Source organism: Corvus kubaryi, unplaced genomic scaffold (genome assembly GCF_017639235.1).
Source record: "Corvus kubaryi isolate FWS band 111438036 unplaced genomic scaffold, C.kubaryi_AGA036_p1.0 136, whole genome shotgun sequence".
NCBI lineage: Eukaryota > Metazoa > Chordata > Aves > Passeriformes > Corvidae > Corvus > Corvus kubaryi.
The window spans coordinates 7,810,122-7,836,570 of record NW_024580670.1 but is presented as its reverse complement, the minus strand read 5'-3'; the positions used below and the strand labels follow the sequence as shown (position 1 = coordinate 7,836,570).

At 43.1% G+C, this 26,449-nt stretch overlaps 1 long non-coding RNA gene across 2 annotated transcripts in view; it reads right to left on the bottom strand.

Annotated features, from left to right (window-relative positions):
• The window catches only part of LOC121658428, a 62,359-nt gene that overhangs the window by 23,831 nt on the left and 12,079 nt on the right, over nt 1-26,449 (bottom strand). The window contains exon 2 of one of the 2 annotated variants that reach the window (XR_006013966.1): nt 25,640-25,845. This is a non-coding gene — a long non-coding RNA (uncharacterized LOC121658428). The remainder of the gene's footprint in view (nt 1-25,639; nt 25,846-26,449) is intronic. The other variant, XR_006013969.1, reaches the window with a different exon arrangement.

Below are 26,449 nucleotides of genomic sequence, written 5' to 3'. Positions count from 1 at the left end.
TTTTCCAACATACCCAAATACACATTCGGCTTATTAGAGAATTTTAGCACCTTATGGATGCCATTCCCAAACATTCTAAGTGCAGTCCGTGCAAGTACCAAAATAATTGTGGATTTTTCTTGTCCAACTATAGTCATTTCTACTTCCTAGCCAACTGTACAGTTAAGCTCCTTTTATCTGAATTATCTGTGATTGTTTTAGTCCTTTCTGACTTTGTCAATTTTGAGTATCCCTTACCCCTTACATAAGAGAGAAGTGAATGGGTCAAATTTGCTTGACACAATTTTCCTGAAATCAGCAGTGTTACAGCATACATGACTTTTCTGAAATCTTTTTACTTTGTGGCTACCAAATAAATTTTCAAAACAACTCTTAGCCCTTAACTTTATCAGTCGAGGTTAATTTTTTTTTTTGCTACAAAGGATCATTGATTCCTGTTGAGTAGTAACAGAACCACAAATGACAGAAGACAAAAGACAGAATCCCATTTGCAAATAGGTTGCAATAGGTTGCAATAGGTTGCAAAGCCAGGGAGAATGCATGAGGGGTAAACTGGTGTCCCACCACTGTGCTGCAGTACAGGTGGGCAGAACTGTGAAGGAGATGAACCAGAAAATAAAACTGCTCAGTATTTCCCAGGTGTGGTAACTAGTGTAAAAGGCATCAAACTTCCTCAGAGTTGAGTAATCATGACTTTATTTCGAGGCAATAGATTTCAGTATGAAATACAGATCAAAAGGCAACTTGAAAACTTGTTGGCTGTGTAGCACAGAGGTTTACAAATGACTATGAAATACAGAAAATTGTCACTGCCACATACTATTTGTGCAGCCTTGGACAGATCATTTAATCTCATGGAGACCCAGAAAGTCTGACTTGAATGAAGATTCTGCTTTTTGCTCTCTTTTTTCTGTCCTTCTATTTACATTGCAAGTGTCTCCACTGAAGAGCACAGTAGAGTCTCTCAGCAGTGCTGTAATGCAAGTCTATGAATGAAGACAAAAGCTGTACTATCCAACAGTGTGGATTCTAAGACATTTAAATTTGTCATGCTTAGATAGCATTCTTCTTACCATAATCTTATTAACATGATAAACTCCTGATTCTCATGACAGAAGTGCAAGTGGTAACATGGCCTTTCTCTGCATTTTGGCCCTCTGGGACCACAACTGACAGTGCAGCCCTTAAAGCTGATTGACAGCTGTAACTGCAAGATGAACAGCAACAACAAATTAAATGTCCTGACGTAGAAGGACAAGAAGCCTCCTACTTAATTGGCCACAGGCAGAGAAAAGCTAGAGACTGTGAGGAAAAGAAGATCAACTGCATGATATTTAGTTAGAGGAGACTTAACTTTGCCCTCGTTTTTACCAGTGTCAGTTGGTCTTAATTCCACTGTGGTGTTATATCAGTGTTAAACCAGCCAAGTGATGGAAAAACGAAGTTCAGACTCAGTTGCCATAGGCAGGCACATGATCAGCAGAAGTACCCACCTTATTCCCAATTACCACTGAGCATTCACCACATGCCTCATGTGGTTTTTCCTATTGTGTACTGATACGTTGTACTACTGGCACTAATTTTCTCATTTATTATTGCAGTATCAGAACACATTATAGCATCAGATCATAACATGAGAGAATGTTTGTGTCTCTCAAGCACAGACTTGGTACTCTGTAGGGTGGGGTGGGGGCAGAATGACAGTAAATAATAAGGGAAATAAGAAGAGATTTTAAAGCATGTAACACTTTGGTAAGGAATTTCTTTTTATAGCCATGACTTTGGGGAAAATTACTTTTATGGCCAGCTTTTCAGCAGGCCTGCACAAATATTCCTATAGTGTTTGCAGGTGCAACCATATGTATGTGAGACATGACTGTCTAACAAAAAAGCTTTCAGCAAGCTGGGAGAGTTTCTTTTTTATTCCTACTTGCTTCTAAAACACAGGTTTTCTAGGAAAGAAGTAACAACCTCCAGCTGACCTCCTCAAGCTATGTGATTGGAAGAGTGAGAAAGGCTCAGCATCTTGTATCTTGAACTTCCCTGCGAAATCCAGTACTGCATTCTTATGAATGTCACATTGGATGCTACTGGGTGCAGAAGATTGAAGAATCTGGCCTGAACATCTAGATCATTCCATGTAACTTAGCTTTGGTTTCTCTTCCCTGCTCCTCATTCCCCTATTTACAGACATGGTCACACACATTCATGTGTGTATCCAGACATGTGGAAGTTGATACTGGGACATGGATATGCACAGACACACCTACAGAGAGACACACAGACTGTGTATTTCAACAAATGCAAATCTTTCCTATTTAATCATAACCTGCCTGCAAGTGATGTGTTTAATCATGCTAGAAAAGATACAAGTTGGTAATTTTATTCAAATGAAGGAATTGAACAGAACTTAGAGGTTAGAAATCCTGAAGGCTGATTGCTAGTGTTGAGAGCATATATTTATAAGCAATTAATGGCATGCTTGGGGTTTTTTCTCCTACACATTTTTTGCCAATGGGAAAATACGCCCTGTATGGTATCAGCCAGCTTTATTATCAAATAGAAAGAGATGAAAGAAAAAGTCACAAAATCCTGGAATACACTTATTCTCTGCCCACACACAACTATTCTCTCCTCCTTTTCTCAGTGGGTTGTAATTTCTCCTTACCCTTTGAAAGAAAGCAGAATTATGAGGAAAATTGTAAACATGTTAAAGAATTAGTCACAGAATGCTAATATATTGCAGTCCTGTTGTGTCACCACCTGTATGTGGTGAATACCTACACATGTGCAGTAGCACTAATTATCAGGGACTGACCAAACATGGAGGAAAGCACTCTAATAATTCAGGACTAGACATGTCTGCCTTTAAGAAAGGACAGATAAGCAGGACAGGTTGGTTTTTTGGTTTTATTTTGGGGCGGGGGTTTAAAATGTTGTACGGAAATTAAATCCACAGTTTTTCCTCTTTTTGGTTTGTTTGGTTTTTTTTTTTTGCCACATAGAAAACAATAAACCTTCTCCCCATCTGTTGGTTGGAAAAAATTTGGAAACAAGACTGTTTCTTGGAAAAGCAGGGTTTTCAAAAGCCAAAGTTTTCACAGGAATGAACCACATTTTTTGACAAGCAAAAAAAAGTCTGATGTTCAGAAAATTTCTGGAAAAGGGCAGAGGAGAGGAAAGAGACTGGGATTGATCTCAGAATATCCTGAAGGTAGACTGCTTGCACAAATATGGGAGACCAGTCCAAGTATTCATTTGAAGGAACTTCTAGATTATTCTACCATAAAAGACCCTTCTCCTTAGAGTCTGGTGTAGAGCCCTGTCTTGTGGCACAGGAATATTGACCTACTCCTAGACCTTCCTTCTTTGGGTGTGAAGAATTAATATAACTAAATACTGTATTAATTCAAGCTCAAGGACTACAATGACTTAAGAAAGAAAGCTTAAGGATTAAAGAGGATGTCAATGTATCATGTATTCCACCTCCCTGCACTGAGCACAGGGACTGGACTGGATTATAGAAGTTTGGAGCAGAGACCTGTTTGTGTGGTAGCCCTCTTCTCTCTCTTTTTGGAAGAATAGTATAACTTGGAGTAGAGAAAAAGAGAAGAAAGGAAGATTCTTGTTTGCATCAACTCTCCAGAAATAATGTTCCTGAAATTGAACTCATAGGATTTTTCCCTTAATTGTCTTTAATTTCTCATTAGAACATCAGACAAAAGTTAAGTATTTTACCAGAAATCCTGAGTTTGTCAAGAAATATGCATGAAATAATGGCAGAATTATAGGTGCTTTCCAGCCCAAAGCATCCATCAGTACCAGCCTTCTCTAGTCTTTCAATATGTAAAGGTCTACTCTATCCTTGAAGTTTCCAGATCAGCACTGGGAAAAGACCTGTTAAACAAAAACATCAGAAGTCATCTGATCTCAAAAGGATCCTAATTCCTTCTTGTACCAAGTACCTTCCTTAGACATTTGGATTTAGTAGCCAGGTCTATGTTTTGGCATTGAGGGTTACTGGCCCCCATGTTCTCATACTTTCTGCTTTACTGTACAAACACCAGGAAGCTATCCAGCTGCGGAACATTCCAGTGCACGTGAGGCTTTTGTCCTGCTCAGCAACACAGACATCATGCAAGTTCCTTCTCATCATTCATGTTGGATGGGGAAGTCCAAAGACACAGAAATTTTATGTCATCTCTTGTCTCCATGGGGCTAGTCCTAAAATTCCTGAAACCTGTTTCTCCAGGAATTCTTAACCCGTATCAAAATACTGGTTCCTTCCTAGATGTGTGTTGCTGTGCTGTCATCTAGTGGCAAGGATGAATTGGATGTCACTCAGTGTCATTCAGTGACAGTGAATGACAAGGTATCCCTTTGCTGGAACTAAACGCTCGATGTTGGAGAGTTCACAGCTTTGTAGGTGCAGCCCCAAGGCAAAGGTGCCTTCCTCAGTTTGTGCTCTGCAGGAAACCACTGAGGAGAGCCTGTGGAATGGGCTGGGCAATGGACATCTGGTTGCAGACAACAAGCTCTACAAAACCATGGCACCTCTTGCCACGTCCTTCCTCTCCATCTCCTGTCATCCATCTTGGCTGTTAACTGTTTGCAGACAAATACTTGAAGCTGAATTTCCAGCAGTGATTGATAGTTTCTTAACTAAAACCATTCAGAGCAGTGTCGGCTAATGAGATGAGTCATTAAATCTATAATCATCTAAGATCAAGAGGGTACTTCTCTCAGCAAAAAAGTCCTTCCTCCTGCATTCATTTTTTAATTGACTTTTGGGGGAAAATTAAAAGTGCCACAATGCAGTTTTCCAGGAGAAACCAGACAAAACCAGCTTTCAGAATGACCCACATTTGGTTTGGTGTTTGGCAAGCTGGCTGATGTCAGCAGACAGACTTACTGCCATCGCTTTCTGAGGGCTTTCACTAAGGTCTGGAATTTCATACCCCATGTGATGTTACACTTGCTTGTGCGTAGTTTGGGTTGGTGACATCATTATTAACACATATAAATATTTACAGTCCTGAGTTTATTTTTAAATTTCAAGTGCAATGCTTGATTTAATGTCTTGCACTAATGTTTGCAAAATGATTATGAAATTATGTAGAAAGTAATAGAACCTTAACAATTTAACTGGTCACAACATCTGTAACACCTCTTTGGCATCACCTGCTGAACCCTGCTGGGCTTGGCTGGATTAGGTGAAACAGTTGTAGCATACCATTCACTCCTTGAAATGCTGATCCCAAAACCATTTCGATAGGAACCCTGACAGCTGCTTTTCAGAACTTACCCCCACAGCAGTGGGCTCTTCATAGGTATCAGACTCTGGAAAGGAAACTCAAGGAGCAATCCTTACTGCAAAGCACCACTGTCAAAGCAGTATTCTTGTATAAAATCTTTTTTCATTCCTGCTAAATGAAGTCAAGAAATAATGCTAAGACTCCTTTTTATGAGGAAGTTGGAATTTGTATTTGTACTTATATTTCCCTTTCTTATTGTACAAATTGTGCTCTATCTCTGAATTTAGAATGATTCCTCAGTTCAACCAAGTACAGTTAAAAGATACCTAAATCTCCAAGCAAAGAAAAGAATGCGCTGATGTTCTTTACTGACAAGGGCCATTTAAGCACATTCTTAAATAACTTGCCTCTCTGAGGACTTCAGTAGATTCTCAAGAGTGACAGAATGATGCTCTATTTATGACCTTTCTTGTTTTGTCCAAGTCTCAGACCTCTATCCCTATAATAAAGAAAAATATTAATGAGGGTAAGAAACATTGTTTTCCAAATTAATTATAATTTGTCAGAGGCAGTAAATCAATGACCTTTCACATTGGAGTATGATACGACATTTCTTTGTAAGTTTCAGAAGTGTTTTGGTTTATTTTTGGCTCAGAATTTCATCTTCCTTGGGTGCTCTATAGAAACAAAATTGCATCTTTTTAATTAAGAAATTGAATGACAAGCTGTAACAAGGTCAATCAGGTTGAAATCGCTGCATGCTCATTATAATGTAAATGCTTCTTCTATTGACTTATAATATCTTGATACAGTAAATTTTATACATAAAGTGTTAAATAGAAATAGAATGTTTGGGTCAAATACAATGAATGAAAGTGTATGTGCTTGTATAAAAAATGGAGGGCTAGGCCTTCATACAGAAATACAAAAAAATACCAACTCTTTGGTAGCAAGAGTTAAGAATGATTTAACACATATACATCAAAAAATAAAAGTGGAAAAGATGTCCCAGGCATCACAGTGTCACCCTGGAACAGTTGGTCAGGGCTTTTTGGACCATGACACTTGAAATAAGATTGGGTTAAAAGCAGTATGTAAAGAAGGGTGAGAGCTGTGCCATTCACTGCCACAGTAACTACAATGCTATTATTTCACCACTGAATGTTGCTTTTCATGAATGACCATTTGCACGTATGTTTTACCCTTGTAGCAGCCATTCTTTCTATGTTCTCATTTCTTTGAGTGGACGCCCTTTGTGTCTGTTCACAAATCTAGACCATGCTCATGGTCTGTGTTCAGGTTGTTCACAATCCATACACAAATAAGCACAGATTGGCAGTTCTGACACCGGATGGAGGAATATCTTGTGAACTGTTATTTTTCTTCACTTGTAAATTTGAAATTTCCTCATTGGAGTGACAAACAAAGGGCAAAAAGAAGCAAGGATATAATGAGTTTGACTCGATTATTTCTCCGTTTGATTACCTGTGGAAATAAAAGCATAATCATTCCACGTAATGTCATAATCCTCTCTCAGCCTCCTACTTGCACATTTATTTCTCTTTGTCTAAGCATGGAAGAAGGCCCATAAAATTCTATCCTTCTGATGATACTTTTGTATTGATAATCCTTGTTTTGACTTGGTTCTTTCTGAAGATGCTCTTAAAATGCAGATCACAGACAGTGTTACTTGCTGTATGAGGCAGCTTTCAAGTTTGCTTGTTTCACCTCTTTCTCAACATACAGGAGATTTTTTTCCAATTCTTTTCAGTTCCAGAACAGACATTAAAACTTTTTTTTTTTATATGTAAATGTATTCAGCTTGGGCTTTACAAACTTTCAGTCTTTATCCTACGAGAACATCACCACATAATTTTTCATGTAATCTATGCATTTTTCTACTATTTAACTCATATAATGGATCTCTTAAAATGTACTCATGATGAGGATGTATTATTTTTTGTACTTGGAAGAAAAAATTATATATATGTGTATATATATATATGTGAAAATACTGTCTACTTCACATAGATTAATTTGGTTAAATTCCAAGAAAACTAAATTTTCATGTATGTAGTTTCTTTTATTAGATCAGTGTGCATTTCCTACACCCACAGAGAATCTGTACAAATTCATCTTACGTTCCTTGGGTGTGCAAACAATACCAAAAAATAGTCAAAGTTAGCATATTCTATATAAAACACATTTGCATCTGCTATGCACAACTTCCTACGCTCTTCATCTTTAATTTAGCAATGGCTGGATGATGAAGTCATTGAGTCTTAGAAATTTGCTCAGGTCAGAGTCTGAAGCTTTATACTTCATCCAAACACCATTTGGTTTGGCCCCTTTTACTGAGATGCAATCTATCGTGCTACAGAAGATTTAAGTGAGCACCCTCAATAAATCAAGACGAAATGAATTTTCCACTATGAATTATGTTGCAGACAGCTGCAAAAGCTACAGGACTAGATTTTTTTTTAAGTTTGAGGTCAAATCATGAGATTAAGGATTGAGCTCAGGTTTGTGGCTGTAGAAAGGAATCCAGAAAGATTTTGCATGCATTAATATCTTTGATGAGAACTGAATCTACACAAATACTTTATTTCATTGCCTTTGACAATAGCTACAGGAAAGTCTCTTCTGTCTCAGCCTATGATTTGTGCATACTTAATGTAAATCTGTCTTTGCAACTAACAAGGCTTTTTACTTCAGCCGTCGATCTGGGCTGGTTCCATAGCCAGAGTTAATTCTGGTCCATGCCACCACGAAGGCTGTGCTGTGGGCAACAAAGATGCTATTACTCCAAACGGCTGATGAAAATATGGACCAAAATTTTTTACTCCGAGTAATTAAGTGTAGCAGTATTGACTTTTTGAAAGTTATTGTGAGCTACCACAGCCAAGGAAATGGGTCCAACTTTCCATCACACAGTTTTTATTTTGCAGTGGCCTCCATGACCTTCAGCAGCCTCTTTTCAGTCACTGGAAGAAGATGACAGCTTCCAGCATTTCTTATGGAATCACTTCAGGTTAGACAGTGACAGTATCTCCCAATGTATCAAAGAGTCCAGCTTAAACAAATAACCAATTTTTCCTGGAGAGTTCTGGGAAGAGGACACAGCTTCTGGGTGGAATTCTTTAGAAAGCTAATTCATTCTGAAGTTTTCACCAGGATACAGGGTTTTCTCCATCTTTCCTGGTAAGTCAGGAAGCTGAAAGTAGGAATTTCCATTGCTGCCGCAAGAAAAAAGTAAAGAAGGATTCCAGCTCTTGGTATCAAACTAATCCAGTACAGGTGGTGTGTTCACTGCCAAATACTCAGAGCTCTACACCATCAACTGAAAGGAACAAATCATTAATGTGGGGACCTTGTAACATGCCAAGAGGTAGACTCAAGGCTGTAAACAGGACAATCAGTTGTGCCACCTTTAAATTTGCAACACAAATTCCTAAGTCAGGAAACTACTTAAGTTTGGAACTTAGAGGCGTGTACTGAAGATAAAGAGGGCTAGTATTAGATACATAAATCATTTGAACATTCCCCCCTTGGTCATGAAAACTTATCTATTCTCACAGTGACTACATTTGGGGGTTGGTTGGGGTTTTTTCCAAGCACATCCTGAAATACAGGTCACTGTATCAGGTACCCAGGTTGTGAACACAGCAACTGGATAAGGAAAAATAAACCCACAGACCAATGAGAACTGAATCAGGTATGGTTTGTCTATTGCAATGAAGGTATGTATTTCAACATCAGTCAAAATTTTTATTTTTCTGCATTGTCACAGACAACCATTAAGTAGATATTTGCCAGCAAGTGTGCCTTGCTAATACAAGATTCCTGTATTAATTTAATGGGAATGTAATTGTGTTGTAAAACACATAATCTCAAGTAACCTACTATGACATTTACATTTGATTACCATATCAATGCATGTAGATACCTTTGCATTACAGATATCTTTGGAGGTGTTCTTTGAAAAGTGCACAGACTTAATGCAGTGTGCTGTATTTCAAGCAAAGAAGTCTCCACTAGGAAAGAGGGTGGTAAATGGCTCTCTGGTGCTTCAGCACCTTAACTGGGATGTTTCACTATTTTTTTCCTTTCTTAAACAAAGAACACAGATAATGCTTCACAAATAATTGTATTTTTTCCAGCTGCTAATGTCACAGACATCAGAGAGAAGTGATGGAGCAGGTAGCCAGGTTGTTCTGTGCCAACCCTGTGCCACCTGCTTTTAAGTGCATTATGATCCTGTAGCATAATTTTTTTAATATTCTTATGGTTTATGTCATGAGATTTATAGTAAGAAAAAACACAGCAGGCAATGTGCAGCTCCCTATGGAATGCTTTTCATTAACCTAGAACACCAGCAATAAATCTAAATTAGACTTAAATATTTCCTGAAGCACCTTGTCATCATTACTTTGGGGAAGAATTTCATTAAGAGACGTTTCACATCAAATAGTTTTAGCCAATCATCAGAGAAGATATCATTTTCCATGTTTCCTCTAAACTATACATTTTGTCCTTCACCTTAATATTGTCCAGAGGTAGCTTCAGACATTTTCAAATTAGTCAATTCACTTTAATTAAGTTATTTTTCCTCAGCAGAACAATTCTCTGAATATAGTGATATTTCCTGTTCTCTTTTTCCAAATTAATAGTTCTTTTGCAAGCAGAAATGCAGTATGCAATGCTGGGATGGAACTTGTGCAAAATCTCTGGATATATATTTGCATTACATAGCCTTTTCAAGAATGTTTTAACTCTGTAGCTTTCATTTCATTGTTGTATTTCATAATATTTTGAGTTCTGGACAACTGCATATACAAAACAAAATTTCTTTAATATTATGTGCCTGCTAATGGCAATAATAGAGTGTGAATGCCATCTTTAATTGACAGATCTGCCAAAGGAGAACAGCCTACAATGACGAGCAGCCTCAGGTGACTCTCCATCAGAAGTGTCACTTCCCCAGGATGCAGGACCTGCTCTTTCCCTGAGTGTTTCCGTGTGGGTCTGGGTTATTTGCTGAAATAAGAACAATTGCCCTTTTCATTACAAACTTCTAGAGACAAAAAAATAACAAAAAGGTTGGGATTGGCCCAGTTCTGCTGTTGAAGGGTTTCTAAATGATGCAGAAGACCTAATTAATGCAATCAGGGGCTTGTTATCACAAGCCCTGGCGTGCCCTCGGGCAGAGGGGACGCAGCGTTAGCCTGCACAGCGTCCTCGCTGGACGGCTCAGTGGAATGGGCGCGAGATAGATGCGTGCGCTGGCTCCTCCTCAGAGGAAACACGTCGGGTGGCCAGTGGATTGGCCTGCATCGGCCCAGAAGCAAAGAAGGTGAAAGGGGCCTCTGGTGTGGGTTCCAGCAGGCCTATTTGCCAGAAGGTCCAGGGACCAGAAAGGGCCCCAAAAAGCACAGGACACAACCTTTTATGGGGGGGGCGGAGCAAGGTGGGGAAAGGGGAAACAACCAGTGGGGTACAGGCAGAGGGGAGGATACAATTTTCCAGAACCAATGGGGAAAACAGGGAGGCGGGAGTCACAACAGGGAACCAATTAACAACTAAGAAAGGGAGAACTTTCTGGAACAGGGGGAGGTAACTTGGGATTGGGAGCCACCCAGGGGGAGGTAACCTAGACCTCAATGATCTCCTCTGGTCTGCCTTCCAACCCACTGTCCTGGGCGGGGAAATCCACCCAGTGGATGGCCCTGGTTTGACTGACATTTGATGGTCTCAGCCCAAGAGTAGGCTGAGCCACCCCAACACCTAATAACTGCTGTTAAAGGTTTTTTTTTGTGGAGGGTTTTTTCCTATGCAGGTTGACTCACATGAATTGAAACAAAATAAAGGAAAGTATAAAATCATGAAAGACACAAACCCCTAAGGTCAGCTAAAACTCTGGCTTTTCTAATATGCCCCCTTCTTCAGAGCAGTCTCTTTCTCTTATGAAACACCAATGACACTGCTGAATGAATGAATCCCATTGGCAAAAAAGTGCCCAGCTTGATCTTTCTTTCCAAATGCTTCCTGGAGGCACACAGGCCACACACACTTGTCAGGTGCCTCACAATGGCTTGGATGATCCCAGGTATTTAATCTAATTGAACTCAACTATGGGTCCAGGTCCACCACAGCAAAACCCAAAAGCATCTTTTAAATGTTGTGTGTCTGCAGGATTTGTCTCAAACAGCCAAGCAGCTTCATGAAATCTGCCTTTCTTTCTTTATGTTCTCTCAAAGCCATGTTACTCAAAAACATCCTAGCTCCACATCTACCCAAGATTATTGCATCATCTTTCAATCCTCAAGGAACTGGACTCTTATTTTACACTAGGAATTTCTTCAGAGGGACTTGTAGTTACATAGTGCTCTCGAGTATTTTTAGAAATCTGAAGTTTGAACAAATTCATATCATATATTTCGTATCTATTTTCTGTGGGTTTTATGAGAAAAAAGGCTCACCTGAACAGACTAGGATCTCAGATATACAAAATCTTTTTAATGAGTTTTCTAAATAGATGATCTTGGCATTTAAAAATCATCTGATGCAATGTAGGTTTTTCTTCCTCAGAGGGAACTAAAATTAGTTCCCAGACCAACTGGTATTTTTTTGCTGTGCAGTTAGATTCATTTAACCTCTGGCATTCTGACTTGCATCTTTTCCTATAACCAAATGATCAAGATGATCATACGGTCAGTGGCATAGATTTTGCTGTAAATGCATATTAATAGAGAAGAAGGAAATTAGTTTTGCAGAGCCCAACATCCGGGCTGTCAGGAGAATCAGTGCACTACATGGTTAATTATTACTGCAGTGCTGAAATACTTTGACCAGCTACAATTACCCAGTTCCAAAATTGGAGCAATTAAATCTCTTTAGAGATTTAGATCAATTTCTTGCTGCAGAAGTTCGGGAGCTGTTTGATTGTGCTCTGTGCTTTGGAAGGACAGTCAGGGGGTGTTTCTAGCTCTGAGTGCCACCACAGTCCCCACCATGGTGTGCCTTGCTCCCCAGCATGTTCCTGTCTCATTCAACTCCAGGAATACAAGCTTTGCCCAGCATCAGATCCCTGGATTGAGATACCCTTTGGTTTGTGCTGCCCTCAGAGGGGCTGTATCTCATATGCAAGGCCCCCCTTCCCTCTCCATAGTGCATAAGCCTTGCCATTAATGCAGAGCATTACTGTATATCTATAGCTACTTTCATCCAGGCATATAAAAGTTAATATAAAAGTTAATGTGTTAAACCTAATAGCACCCCTAGGAGGGAGATGAGAACTTCAACATACACTTTACTGGCGCAGAAACATATAAAGAACCAACTTCAGACAGTGATAAAAGGCTGAGATGATGAACAGAGTGATTTTAGGAGTGACCCTGCATCATAGGCCCTGTGACTTGCCTGTTTCCTACGCTAAGCCAATGATGTGAGCTTTTTTTTTTCCTTTCAATTATTAGAGTACCCAGACATTGCAAGTGAAAATCAGGACCTCATAGTTTCATGGTACATGGTAAAGCCTCAACCCTAAAGAACTTGAAGCCTAAGTAAATGAGATATAGAAAGCTTAAAAGATAAAATAGTAGAAAGAAGTTCACGAAGTTGAGCTGGGAACACAGTCCCTGAGTCCCAGTCCAGGGACCTTGCCTCCAGACATAATTCCTTTCCTTTGTATTAGCCAGATGATAATTTGCCCCCCTCTTGAAATTAAACACTTCCATTATTCAGGCAGACAACTCTCCTGATATCTTGTAACATTAAGAAAAGGTTACTTTTAATGTTTTCTGTACTAGAACATGCAAGGAACAACTTGAAAGAATGACAGGCAAAGTTGAAGCCAATAGTTGAAAGGCGAGAATTACATTAAATCACCTAAACCTAATTCCAAAAATTCAAGAGTGTTTCTTGCTTATTAGACACTTTCTGAAAATTATCATCTTTGAGATAAAAAGCAGGGCAGTCAGCGACCTGTAATCTTACGATGCCCAAGCAAGGGTAACTTCCAATCTGCACCCAAGAGCTACTGTGTACACAAGGAGAGACAAATGCCCTCTCCCTTTTGCACCAGGGCAGTCCCCAGCAGGGCAGGAAGCTGGGCTGCAGCCCAGGTCTCACTTAGCACAACCTCTCCACATCAAATGTTCACACACAATTCAAGATGTGTGAAACAGCTGCCTGGGAAACAGAAGAGGAAGACCCCACCATGCATGTGTTTTGGGGTTCGGATGCAGCCCTGGAGGAAACCTTCTGTTACCCTTTTACCTTTTGGTTGTTGGCTTGACCATGGAGGGGAAGCCAGGGCTGCCTGTACCTGCCTGAGTTCTGCTGAGTCATTCCCCAGCATCGATCCATGTACAGGGGTAACGAGACAGCACTCGAGCCTAATGGGCTTGTTTCTTTGAGGATTACAACAATTAATAATAATTGAGAAGTCCCGTGCTAAGGAAATTTATAACCAGCTAATAAAAATGTGGCTGTTGGAGTTAAACACAATAAAAATTACTCTTTATGCACCAAAGGAAAGGCACATACACATACATAACCATGTTCATGTCAGTGTTGTTGGCCTGGGTTGCAGTGTATTCTATTACCATCCTTATGAGTTGTTGAAACCAGGTGGGGCAGTGTTTCCTTGCCTCCTCCCCCCAGGCTATCTTTCTGTTAATGGCCCATCAATGCCATGCCGCATGACTCAGAGATAACTCCCTCCTCCGGACCATCTTCTGTTAATGAGCTTAATCAATGCCTGGCCTCATGACTCATCATCCCATTGGGAGATGCTCCACCCAGAGGGAGGAACCAAGCATTCCATCCTGGATATAATCTGAGATTCCGAACACTACAGACACCCTTTCCACTGGATTCCCAGAAGACAGGAGCTACACAGCCACCACTGGACCTTCTGAGGAAGAGCAGGCCCTTTCTACAGGATCACTGCTTCGACAGAACCACATCCATCACTTCAGGAGGACAGCAGTCACCATTTTATCGGACTGCCACCGCCAGCCTGATTAACAGGGAGTCAGGTTGTATCCTGACTCTGTCAGTTTAACCCAGTGTTTTCTGCCTTTATTCTTTTTTTATTTCCCTATTAAATTGTTATTCTGACTTGGTGCCTCCCACTGGTTTGTTTTCAAACTAGTACAGTTGTTTAATGTACAAGGAGTTTTGTGTATATGTAGCTACGTTTACTGATAAAATGTAAATGCATTAATCAGAGTTTGTACAATATTACGCTAACTAATGATGCACTAATCTGTTATCAAAATTGGGCTTTTATGATATTCAAAATCAAACTATAGGAAAGCTGTTCTCTGATCTCTGCCAGCCCTCACCTGTCCAGCTCACTCAGGCTTACAAAGCCTCAAAGAATCTGTTAGCTCCCAAACTAAACTACAAATAATGAGATGCAGTATCTTGGTCAACATTAAAGTCTTCAGACAGATGATACCAAGGCAAAAGGATATGCTGTGAGATGGGTTTATGTTATTTCTTTTTTTTTTTTTTTTTTTTGCTGAAACAATTAAACTTCAGGAATCTAAAATATATAGACTAACAGAAATCTCTTGGGAAACCCTCTAGCAGCACTTTACTGGAAACAAGAGAAAGACCTTTACTTTCCATTTTATCCACAGGACCTTATTCATCTTCTTCACCTGAATCTTTATTTCTTAGGAAATAGAGGCCTTTTTTCATCTCATCTAAGGCCTCACCAGCTTCTTAGCACATTAGCATCTTTTCAGATATAGTACGATTTTCACTTGGGGTTATCTGATTTTTTCCACTAGTCAGAAAAGCAGAATTTACTTGCATGCTCACAGTAACATCACAGAGAAAAGTATTTGGCAGTACAATCTGCAGTTATTAACCTTTGGGCATAACTCTGAAAACCAAAAGTTCCTTTCTGATTTGTGTCCTGTTAAGTTACAAATACAACACTTGGAGCAGATGATTTTCTGGCAGAGAAGCAATAGATTGAACAGAGGGAATGCTATGGTGTTGGAGGTTAGGATTTTTCCTTTTTTCTTCCTTCTTTCTCTCAGGGAATTTTGTCCCATTTGTTGCCTAAGAGATGATAACAACCTGTAATTAAGAGTAACAACCTGTACTTAAGAGAGACAAAAGCAGTGGCCAAGGTTGGGGGACGGAATGCAGCTGGCTGCAGCCTCTTAGCTGGGGGCTTTTCTCTTGGGAAGGGCAGAGATATCACGTGATTTTTGGCTGGGGAGCGCGGGGCTGGGCTCAGGTCCTCGTTTGCTCTCGGGGTCGGATTGGAGGGAAGATGGCTGGTCTGTGGTTGCTGTGGGAAGAATTCACTGCCACCACAGAACTCCATCTTGCCACCATCAACTGCTTCTACCATGAGTGAGGCTTTGCTCCTAGAAGCAGTCGTTGAACTGGGACCTTATCAAACAGCCAATCTCACTGCAAAGGACTCTCACCACCTACTCAGGTACCTCAGAGGAAAACCCAGGACCCAGACCCCCTTCCCCCTCCTAAGGAGTGTCTCCGACCTGTTTGCGGAAGCCCGGCTGCCACTGCCCAGCCCCGCTGTTTTTCTGCCACTGCTTCAGGGTTTTTTCTGTTACACTTTATCCTGATAACCCATGTCTGCCAACCCCCAGCCCCCCCCCCCCCCCGGCCCCTGCTACGGCTGCGAAGTTTCTGCTACATTTTGTTTGCCACTCCGGAACCTGCTTGCCTCTGCTCCGAGGTCCCTGCTACAGCCCATTTCGCCATCCGGAGGGGCACCGGGACCGGCTGTCCCAGTGGGTTTGTAAAGGAAGCCCCTTCTCTTTCTCTCCCGCCAGCGCCCCCTGCAGCCGCGGGGGAACCATCGCACCCGCCCTGCCCGGCCGGGAGCCACCAGCGCCCCTGCCGGCTGTGACCGGAACTGCACCCGAGGGGAAAGGGCCTGACAGCCGAGAGAGGCTGGCACCGGGTTCTGGGTCTGTTTGTTGTTGCTGCTGTTGTTGTTGTTTGTTTGCCTTGTTATATATGTATATTCTAGTAAAGAACTGTTATTCCTTTTCCCATATCTTTGCCTGAAAGCCCCTTAATAAAATAACTTGGAGGGAAAGGGGTCACATTTTCCATCCTAAGGGAGGTTTCTGCCTCCCTTGGCAGAGACCTGTCCTTTAAACTAGGACAGATCTTGGCACCCAATGTGACGCCTGAGGCCATCGAGAGGAAAGGGTGAAAAAGGAATAACAGTTCCTGGATAACCCATTTTTGTGTGCTGAGTATAGAAACTTCATTAGGTGGCACCATGTGGTCTAGCCTACCCTGGTTCAGTTGATACATGGTTATGGCTATATTTTTCCCATTTGCAGCTCCTTATCTAAACAGGATCCTATGACTAAGGCTACTGTGGCTGTTATGCAGTTTGCACAATGGGTCAATAAGGTGAGGAATTAATGGATTTTTAACTTCCTCTGGAATGTGGGTACATGGATAGAGGGCTATCACACACTAAGTGTATGTTTTTGTGGTTTCATTAATAATGGTACCCATTATGAGGAAGTAATACCAGGGGAAGTTTTCTCCCACCCCTTCATCCATTTCTTTGGGCCTACCCCACCAGCTTTTGAAGGGTTCAAATTTCCTCTAGATGCTAACAAGCTCATACAATGGCTGGTGTTGCTGATAGGCCTATTCTACTTAGCATTCAGAGATAAGGTGAGATTGACTTGGATAACCACCTAGACACCTACCGCAGAGACTAGGGATGCCACCCCACAGCCTGACGCTGCCCCACAGCCTGACACTGTCCCACAGCCCACCTCAAAAATGAACCACCCAGATTGGATGGGGGTATTGGAGGAGATATGCCAGATGCTGAGGGAATACTCTTCCCCAGCTGGTGGGAAAATCTCTCTCTACCTCAAAGAAGGAGGGTCTGATGGTGCAGCAGTGGAACCTGCATCCAGGTTCCAGCTGAATCACAAGGGCAGCCGCAGCCACAGCCAGCAGCAGTTGCTCCTGTGCACAGGAAGCAGTATAAGGCCAAATCAGTACACCCAGTTAATGATGATGACATACCAGGGCCCTCACAACCAGTGGGAGAGCCAGAGCCTGAAATCATCACTTAGTCCCTGTTGTATGATAGTCTCCGTAATCCGCAAAAAGACATTGTACAATGGGTCTGCGAGGATTATGCAACCTGGTTATTTCAGATTTGGGACCTTATGGGTACAGACGTTCAACTGGGTAGTGGCGAAGCCGGAATTTGGGGTCCTTGACCCAGGACATGGGTATTGATCAGGTGTTTGTGAGGGAGCCAGGGCCCCTTTCTCTCTGGGAGCGCCTTTTAACGAGTGTAAGAGAGAGGTTTGGTCACAGAGGCAGAATGCAGGATTATCATAATAGAATGCCCTGGAAGGTCATTGAGGAAGGGATCCAACACATGAGAGAAGTGGCAGTACTAGAGATATTTTTTGGAAGGGATGGACAGCATGATAATGACAAGGTCAGGTGCACAGGGCAAATGTTGTGGAACCTGGCAAATCTAGGGCCATCCAAATATACCAACCTTGTACTAGTTTGAAAACAAACCAGTGGGAGGCACCAAGTCAGAATAACAATTTAATAGGGAAATTAAAGAAAAGGAAAAAAATAAAAGAAAACACTGGTTCAAACTGACAGAGTCAGGATACAACCTGACACCCTGTTAGTCAGGGTGGTGGTAGCAGTCCGATAAAATGGTGGCTGCAGTCCTCCTAAAGTGGTGATCCTGTAGAAAGGGCCTACTCTTCCTCACAAGGTCCAGTGCTGGCTATGTAGCTCCTGTCCTCTGGGAATCCAGTGGAAAGGTTTCCTCTGGTGTTCAGAATCTCCGATTATATCCAGGACAGAATGCTTGGTTCCTCCCTCTGGGTGGAGTATCTTACAATGGGATGATGAGTCATGAGGCCAGGCATTGATTAAGCTCATTAACAGAAGATGGTCCGGAGGAGGGAGTTATCTCTGAGTCATACAGCATGGCATTGATGGGCCATTAACAGAAAGATAGTCTGGGGGTAGGAAGCAAGGAAACACTGCCCCACCTGGTTTCAACAACTCATGAGGATGGTAATAGAATACACTGCAACCCAGGACATGCCTTCATCGCAATCATTAATGCCGAGGACAACTGAGCGACAGTGGGCTCTGTAGCCAGCAAACTCAGGAATTATGAGTATGATCAGTGGCCTGATACAGGCTTATGTCTCTGCTGTGGTCAAGAGCCTCAAAAAGGAGATTAGGGAGGAGGTGATGGAGGAGGTGAAGAAGAACAGTTCCCATACGGCACCATTGCAAGTCACAGGCCCCAGCGTCAGAGCCTGACGTCCCCCAGCTAGGGAGAGGGGGTACACCCCACGAGATGAGCTGTGGTTCTTTCTGTGTGACCATGGGGAAGACATGAGAAGGTGGGATGGAAAACCCACTTCTGTCCTGGCAGCACGGGTGCATGAACTCAAGGAGGGAAACACTAACCGAGGGAGTTCCACTAGAGTGAAAGTAGCCTCAGCCTCCCGTGACCGAGCTGCCAGGTATTAGAGAAGGGAGGATGATATGTCGGATCCCCTTGAAGGGACCTCTAGTATGTACACCCAGGGAGGGAATGATAGCCAGGGCTAGAGGGGCCCTGCCTCTAGCCAGGTAGAGGCATGGGAGAATTGTGTCTTTTGGACTGTGTGTCTCTGATGGCCTGGCACATCAGAGCCACAGGAGTACGAAGCTTTGGTCAATACTGGTGCGCATTGCACATTAATCCCATTGGGACATGTGGGGGCAGAACCTGTTTCTATTGCTGGGGTGACAGGGGGATTGCAGCAGTTGACCATGTTGGAAGCTGAGGTGAGCCTGACTAGAAAGGAGTGGAAGAAACATCCTACTGTGACTGGTCCAGAGGCCCTGTGTATTCTGGGCATAGACTTCCTCCAGAGCACCTATTTCAAAGACCCGAAGGGACTCAGGTGGGCTTTTGGGATAGCTGCTGTGGAGGCAGATGGCATTAGGCAATTGAATACCTTGCCTGGACTGTCAGAGAATCCTATTGCAGTTGGACTCCTGAAGGTGGAGGAACAACAAGTACCAATTGCCACCTTGACAGTGCACCGCTGGCAGTATCGGATGGATCACGATGCCATGACCCCCATCCACAAGATGATCTGTGAGCTGGAGAGCCAAGGGTGGTCAGCAAGGCCCACTCCCCCTTCAACAGCCCCATCTGGCCTGTGCGCAAGTCTGACGGAGAATGGAGATTGACTGTGGACTATCGTGCCCTGAATGAAGTGACTCCACCATTGAGCTCTGCTGTGCCGGACATGTTAGAACTTCAGTACGAGCTAGAGTCCAAAGCAGTGAAGTGGTACTCCACTACTGACATTACCAATGCCTTCTTCTCCATTCCTCTGACACCAGAGTGCAGGCCTCAGTTTGCCTTCACCTGGAGGGGAGTGCAGTACCCCTGGAACTGATTGCCCCAGGGGTGGAAGCAGAATCCTACTGTCTGCCATGGACTGATCCATACTGCTCTGGAAAAGGGTGAGGCTCCAGATCATCTGCAGTACATTGACGACATCATTGTGTGGGGGAACACGGCAACGGAATATTTGAGAAAGGAGAGAAGATCATCCAGATTCTCCTGGAAGCTGGCTTCACCATCAAGAAGAGTAAAGTCAAGGGACCTGCCCGGGAGATCCAGTTCCTGGGAGTGAAATGGCAAGACAGACGGCATCAGATTCCCACCGAGGTCGTTAATAAGATCATGGCAATGTCTCCACCAACCAGCAAGAAGGAAACACAAGCTTTCCTAGGCGCCATAGGCTTTTGGAGGATGCATATTCCTGAGTACAGCCAGATCGTGAGCCCTCTCCACCTGGTAACCTACAAGAAGAACAGCTTCCATTGGGGCCCTGAACAGCAGCAAGCCTTCGCCCAGATCAAACAGGAAATTGCTCACGCCGTAGCCCTTGGCCCAGTCAGGACAGGACCAGAGGTGAAGAACGTGCTCTACTCTGCAGCCGAGTGCGATGGTCTTTCCTGGAGCCTTTGGCAGAAGGTGCCTGGGGAGACTCGAGGCCAACCACTGGGATTCTGGAGCCAAAGCTACAGAGGGTCTGAAGCCAACTACACCCCAACAGAAAAGGACATTCCGGCAGCCTATGAAGGAGTCCAAGCCAGCTCAGAGGTAATCAGCACTGAAGCACAACTCCTCCTGGCATCCCGACTACCAGTTCTGGGGTGGATATTCAAAGGAAAGTTTCCTTCTACCTGCCACGCCACCGACGCCACATGGAGCAAATGGATTGCTCTCTTCACACAGCGCACCCGTTCTGGAAACCTGCATCGCCCTGGGATCTTGGAAGTAATTACAAATTGGCCTGAAGGTGAAAATTTTGGTCTGACCGACAAAAAGGAGCAGGAACAGGTGACCTGGGCTGAAGAAGCTCCCCCATACCACCAACTGCCACAATAAGAAACACTACACTCTTTTCATTGACGGTCACATTGTAGGGACAAACCAAAAATGGAAAGCAGCCGTATGGAGCCCCACATGACAGGTCAGTAGCAGAAGCTACTGAAGGAGAAGGTGGATCAAGGCAACTTGCTGAACTCAAAGCTGACCAGTTGGCCCTGGACACTGCTGAAAGAGAGAAGTGGCCAAAGCTCTACGTCTACACTGATTTGTGGATGGTAGCCAATGCTCTGTGGAGTTGGCTGGAAAGGTGGAAAAAGGCTAATTGGCAGCGTAGGGGAAAACCAACCTGGGCTGCTGAAGAATGGCAAGACATCACCACTCAGGTAGAGAAGCTACCTGTGAAGGTCCGTCATGTAGATGCCCATGTCCCCAAGAGTTGGACTAACGACAAGCACCGAAACAATGAGCAGGTAGACCAGGCTGCAAAAATAGAGGAGTCACAGATAGATTTGGATTGGCAACACAAGGGAGAGTTGTTTCTAGCTCGATTGGCCCATGATGCCTCAGGCCATCAGGGCAGAGATGCCACCTATAAGTGGGCACGAGACCGAGGGGTGGATCTAACCATGGACAGTATCTCCCAGGTGATCCATGACTGTGAGACATGCGCTGCGATCAAGCAGGCCAAGCGGGTGAAGCCCCTGTGGTATGGTGGGCAGTGGTCCAAATACAAGTATGGGGAGGCCTGGCAGATTGATTACATCACACTGCCTCAAACCCGCCAAGGCAAGCACTATGTGCTCGCAATGGTAGAAAGCACCACTGGATGGCTGGAGACCTATCCTGTGCCTCATGCTACTGCCCAGAACACCATCCTGGGCCTGGAAAAGCAAGTCCTTCGGAGGCATGGTACCCCTGAGAGAACTGAGTCCAACAATGGGACTAGTTTCAAGAACAGTCTTATAAACACCTGGGCTGAAGAACACAGTTTTGAGTGGGTGTACCATATGATTTATCAGCTGCTGGGAGAGTTGAGCAGTGCAACGGACTGCTAAAAATCACCTTGAAAGCACTGGGGGGGGGACTTTCAAAAACTGGGAGGTGCATTTAGCAAAGGCCACCTGGTTAGTTAACACCCGAGGCTCCACCAGCCGAGCAGGCCCTGCCCAATCTGAACCCCTGCGTACAACAGATGGAGACAAGGTTCCGGTGGTGCATATGAAAGGTATGCTAGGAAAGACTGTTTGAATTAATTCCACCTCAAGCAAAGACAAACCTGTCCATGGGGTTGTCCTTGCTCAGGGACCAGGTTGCACCTGGTGGGTGATGCAGAGAGATGGAGAGACACAATGCATACCTCAAGGGGACCTTGTTTTGGGGTGAACTGCCTGTCACACTGTGCCTGTATCTAGATCTAGATGTATATATGTATATAATTAGGGTAATGCATGTATGTATATAGTTTAAAAGTTTAAGTTTGATGTGACATGTTGGTATGGGAAAAAATTCATGGTGGATAATGTTGGAGGTTAAGATTTTTCCTTTCTTTTTTTCCTTCTTTCTCTCAGGGAATTTTGTCCCATTTGTTGCCTAAGTGATATGATGATAACGACCTGTTCTTAAGAGAGACAAAAGAAGTGGCCAAGGCTGGGGGAAGGGGTGCAGCTGGCTGCAGCCTCTTAGACGGGGGCTTTTCTCTTGGGAAGGGTTGAGGTGTCTTCCTTGGCAGACACCTGTCCTTTAAACTAGGACATATGGTTAGCTTTTAGCTTAAATTAAAATGGAAAAGAAGTTAGAAATTCAGTGCAGCTTAAGAAGAACTTGGCATTGTCTTTTAATGGTAACGGTAAAATAATCTGTGGAAGTGATGATTACAGTACAGACAATGTGAATTTCAACATAGTTGAAATACAGGACTTTGTGATAGCATTTTTTGAGGAACCACCTCAGCTTGCAGGTTTTTTCTGTGTCAGGAAAGGAAATCTCAGATATAGGAAACTAATATTTTAATCTGATTACTCTCAGAAAGCAGATGATTCAAATAATGACAAAGCCTAAGCAATGGGAACAGAAGGTGTTGGGGGGGAATATTAAGGAAAGTGTGGAGCAGACAATACTTCAATCTTATGGCATCAAGAAAAAGCTCCTTGTTTCTCAGAAGCACAGGCAAATTTAGTTCTTAATCTTCTGAAAGAAATTACCAGGACTGAGGAGCAAGAGGAGCTTTGTGGACAGTAAGGCAGCACCTTCTGCTTTCATGGGAGGAGCAGGAGGATGGTGCTGCTGCCTTGCCCCACATCCTGCCTGCCTTGTCCTCTGCTATGGCACCAGAAGGAGCTATCAGTGTGGCTCTGGGGTGGGCAAAATAGAGATGTCCCACAGCCAAGCCCTGGCACCACTGGACACCAGAATAAAACACAGAAAACATGGAAGTTAGATCTGTGGGCCAAAATAGTAGCCAAAGATCAAAGAAATGAAAGCAGATTCAGATCTTTGAGAGGGGAAGCAATAATCTCTAAACAGGAACTTAGCAATTCAGACACATTTGGAAAGCAGTGGAAGAGATGCACATACAAAAACAGACACCAGCACACAAATCCACTGTGAGATAACTCTGCATCAGATCAAGGTGTAAGAACATAGACAAATACAGAATAATGTATTCAGCAGAGGTGTTTCAGGGAGAATTATAGAAATCATCAAGAGATGCTGAGACTAGTCTAAGGATTAAAACAATGACTCTAACTCTATGAAAGCATTCATAGAGCTGCAGTTCCAGCACTGACTTCCAGTAGGCACACTTTGATCAATCATGTAAGAATCACGTAAGAATTAAAAGTGATAATTAAAAAAGGGGAAGGTTCAAGGTTGCTGTCTTGGGGTGACTGTATGATACTGCATTCCCCATCGTCTGCCCTAAGCCCAGACATGAATCCTGTGCCTTTCTGTACCTTTAAGGGAGAGGGGGGACAGCTGGTGGAATTCTTTCGGCGCTGTGTTCAAAACACAGATAGGCTCGCTGGCTTCTCCTGCCCGGCTGCTCCGCTTCTGCAGCAGGGAAGAGACTTACATTTCTTTTGCTTTTTAGCTAGTTTCTTGTTCATTAGCTAAAGTATGGAGCCCTGGGACTTTGGCTTCTTCTTCATCTCTTCTGGTGCTCAGAACACCAGAACATCAGAACTTCACTGGGACGCCTTTCCACCGAGGCCCAGAGAGGCCCACGCTGAACCCCAGCTCCGGAGAGGAGAAAACCACACCCACAAACGACTCTGAAATCTACCTAGGTTCTCTCCACAGCAAAAGGTTTTATTATTTAGCATTATTGGTTTTTTTGCCACGTGCCTGCATGCACTTTACTTGTTAAATAAATAGGTTTTATTCCTTTTTCACTTTCCTCCGAGGAATTTCTTCCTGAACCTGGTGGGGGAGGGTGGCTGTAATCTGCCTTCTATCAGAGGATGTTCATCTCAGATGTTCCTCTGAATTTGTCTCAAACTGGAACAGTTGCCAATATGTCAAAGTAGCAGAGTAGAGACAGGAGGAAAATGTGAGTTGCCTACAGCTCTCATAAGCAAAGGCAGTTCTCACTGATAACAAGGGGAGTAGCTTGCACGTATCTGAAGGTAGACTGTGCCCAGAGTCATCGTCTGAGCCTGTCAGCTAAGCACCTTTCAAAAGCATTAAATACACATACTAAGATGTATCTGTAGCTATATGAAGCCACTGAGCAAGAACCAAGTTATGGACCCTGGGAATGCGTTGCAAGATCAAAATCTAGACTGCTATGTCTACATTTTTTCCCATTTGGAGATTAATCCAACAGTGAAAATCACTTCCAAAACACTTAAATTGGGGGAATTGAATTTTCAGGTCTGTATTAATAACGAATATCTCCATGAGCAACCCAAACTAACATTGCCTGGTTTTCTGTGGAGTATGCTGAGATTGGCTCTATGTAGTTCCCAATATCTAATAAGGCATGAGATGTAATAGAAGTTTCTCTTCCTAAGCAGAAGCATTAGGATGACCTCTTTCCACTCACTGCCTACAACTGTGTAGGAAAGTATTAAAGACCTCCATCCCTGTACCCATCCCTACAACTTCATGATTCCAGGAATGCAGTCTGAAACATTTCTTGACCATGTTTTAGACATCACGGTCCTGTGTGCTGATCAATGGCTTTCTAGTGGACATCTTGTAGTGGTCCCACATTAAGTCACCACATGTCCAGAGCTGCTGCTATTTTAAGAGTTTAAGCACTAAAAGTTTAAAAATTAATTTTTCAGTGTGATGACCTAGGAATTGTTCCAGGATACCAAGAAAAAAAATACTAATTCAGAGAAATCTTCAATTTCACTGCAGAATTTACAGGGTTGTTTCTTCTTTTTGGTTTTTGATATGTTCATGTCTTCCTCAGTTTTAGTTTTCTAAGTGTTTTCATTGATTTCTTTTTCATTTTCAGCACAAACTGAACACAGTTTATCAGTAGATACAAAATGCATCCTGCAACATTGCCAGTAGCCTAACGTAAGTGGATTCAATTGCTGAATTGTCGTAAAATTAGACCTGAGCCACAGTGTAAGCTTCATTGATCCAAGCACAGCAAGATATCCATTCAATAATATGTGTTTTAGCAAGATTTTCCACTTGTAAAAACTTCCTGCAAATTAGAATTCATCCAACATGTGCTATAAACACGGTGGATCAAATCTTGTATCAGTTTAAAGAACATCCCACTCCTAGGAAGGAAGCAGGGTACCTGGGTGTATTGTGTAAGCAGAGACACACAGGTAGTGAAGTTTGCTGTTAGAAGAGGCTCATCTGTGGAGTGCATGGATAATGGACACTGGGCTCCCTGACTAGCTCTGGGAAGACAGGGGATGAAAGAAGGGATGATGTGCTGGTGTTCATAAAGCCGTAGGTTCAGCAAAGCTGTTGTTGTTACCAGCGGAGCAGTTCTTACATGGAAGCACTTGCAGGCGAGAGGTCACAAAGAGCTGTCTGGCTCTGGTCACTTTGCAGTCCCACCCCTGTGGTACCTGAGAATCCCTTAGTGCTGTGTGTCCCCTCGCACCGCCCTGCGCAGGGGTGCTCTGGGAAAGGACTTTTCTTGCCCTCACAGCCTTCCCTGTGGCTCTGTCTGCTTCTCCTCACAGCCTCGGTCCCCACCTGTTAACAAGAACATGAGATTTCAGTCGGAAACAGGGTCTAACACCGTAAGAGATAAAGAATGTGGGATTCCAAATTGCTCTGGGGTGAGGAAAACAGGGCTATGGGACACCAAGCAGTACTGCCAATATCACAGACACTTACCTGTGAATATTAAGGGCCCACATAGCCTTCAGCATGGGCACTGATTCTCTTTGGGCTGGAGCAGAGACAGATGCTAGTAAGTGATTAATTCAGAACAGTCCCCTTGGGACATTAGAAGTTGTTGGGTTCCTCCACACAGGGATGTCTCCGACATCAAGACAGGCAAAAATGGCAGACGTGATCTAAATGCATCCAAGGGCTTGTATTGCTGCTTACAATGTCCATCACCTGGCACAAGTCATGAAATGGCATGGCTGTGATTAGACCACAAATGAAGTGGGGATGCTGATGCCAAAGGAAGAATCTGAATGGCAGATAGAGTTTCGAAATCAAATATCTCTATCAGGAAGATAGTGATTTAATAGCACCTAAGGCTGCACTTTTTCATTAGAAGGTTTTCTTTCTTCGGATTTTTCTCAAAGTGCAACTCTTATTTGGTTCCAAATGCCTAAATGTAGAA